We start from the raw sequence: 2,287 nt of genomic DNA on the forward strand, positions 1-2,287 counted from the left end.
TATCTACTCCACCGCAAAATTAGCGTTAAGGAGCCCCACAAGCGAAATAGTCCAGTGCAATGCACAAACTGCCAAGAGTATGGCCATACTAAGTCATATTGCACTCTTCGTATAGTGTGCGTAGCATGTGGCGAGCTTCACCGTAGTTCAGAATGAAATAAAAAGGCATTAAAGGATACCAACTTCAAAAAATGTAGCAACTGCAGTGGAAATCATACCGCAAACTACAGAGGCTGTCCTATTTATAAAGAACTAAAGCACAGGTTAGCTCTGCAGAAAGAAGCGTTGGGTAATCCTACAAGAAGCAACCCCATCAAATTAGTTAAAGTACCCCAACCTTTAGCTTCTAAGCCTGTTACACCAGGTGTTTCATATGCTAATGTCGTTAAATCTGACAAGCATCAAGCCCCTCCAGTTCATAGTTTGGAAATAGTTTGGAAATGATGATCTCCACTCTCACCCAGAGCTTAACGCAGTTCATGTCAATCGTGCAAATTACTCTTAACGAAATAGTTAAAATGCAAAGCCAATTAATGCAAATGTTTTTGTCTAAAAAATGAGCACAAAGGGAAAAACTTAACTTTATCGGCAGTTTATTGCCCCCCTCGCTTCAACATTACTGAGACCCAATTTTCGGATTATTTCTTATCTCTAGGTGACAGATTTCTTGCAGCAGGAGACTACAACGCCAAGCACACGTATTAGGGTTCACGGTTTTGTAATCCAAAAGATAAACAGCTTTACAATTCCATTCTAAATAGAAAAAATGTACTAGACGTAATCTCTCATGGGCAGCGAACATATTGGCCTGCCGATAACAATAAAATACCTAATAGACTTCGCTGTAACCAAAGGCATGTGCAAAAATATTATCTCAACATACACAAGCTGCGATTTATCTTCTGACCATACTCCAGTTACGTTTTGTTTACTTGATGCTCCTCTGTTTAGTGACTGTTCCAATAGCCTTACAACTAATAAAAAGAACATTAGTTCTCACATACACACAAATTACAAGATAAAGTGTAAATCTCACATTGAGGACGCAACCTCAGTCTTAAACTCAATTCTGATTTCAGCAGCAGAAAACTCCACCCCTAAAGACAATAAAATTCACAGATCCAATAAAGTACTTACAAGTAGTGACATAGAAAACTTAGTTTCTCAAAAACGTAGGCGTGAATGGCAAAAATCCAGGCCCCCTTTAGCGAAAAACTTATTTAAGGAAGCCCAAAGGAGACTTAGATCTGCATTAAGTAAAGAAACCAAAATCAGGCAATATAATCATATTCAAAACTTATGTCCAAATGGCAAAAACCATTCATATTTGTGGAATGCTAGCAAAGGTTCTCCAATAAGAAACTCTCTCGGAAACTGGGTGCGAAGTGATGAAGAAAAATCTAACGTTTTTGCTGGTTACCTAAAAGAGGCAAATCCTGCAACAGGACATTATGACTTTCCCACTCAGGACCTACATGCACCATCAATTGACATGAATATTGCGGCCAATGATCTTGTTCAAATAATCACAAACAAGTTAGATTGCAAAAAGGCACCGGGATATGATAATATCTCACCCATCATCATAAAAAACTTAACCCTTTTGGCCATAAATTTTATCACAAGGCTTTTTAATGCCATAATTAAATTTGGCTTTTACCTAACAAAGTGGAAAAAGTCCATGATTATTATGATTCATAAATCAGGTATAGATTCCACGCTTGCCTCTTCATAGAGGCCAATAAGTTACTGCCATGCCTTTCTAAACTCTTTGAAAGAGCACTGCTTTTAAAGATGAAACAATTCCTTGACGGTCAAAACCTAATACCCTCCCACCAGTTTGGTTTTAGGGAAAAACATTTAACTATTGAGCAAGTGATTCGTGTAACGAACGAAACACGACATGCATTTGAGCTCAGAGAATATTGTTTCGCGGTATTTCTTGATGTTAAACAAGCCTTTGGCAAAGTATGACATAATGGCCTCCTATATAAGATAAGCTGGTCATTACCTTCAAATGTTCACTCAGTTTTAGAATCGTATCTGCATAACAGAAGCTTTAAAGTTAAATGTAAAAGCTTTAAAGTGAAATGCAAATCTTATACTTCTAATAATTTCCCAATAGAAGCTGGCGTTCCACAAGGAAGTGTTCTTGGCCCTGTATTGTATGTACTTTACACATCTGATATCCCGATAAGTAGTTCAGTTATCACCACAACGTTTGCCGATGATACGGCAATTTTATGCCGAAACAGAAACGCTGTGCTAGCTTCAAACCAACTTCAAT

Source organism: Teleopsis dalmanni, chromosome 2 (genome assembly GCF_002237135.1).
Source record: "Teleopsis dalmanni isolate 2A chromosome 2, ASM223713v2, whole genome shotgun sequence".
NCBI classification, from domain to species: Eukaryota; Metazoa; Arthropoda; class Insecta; order Diptera; family Diopsidae; genus Teleopsis; species Teleopsis dalmanni.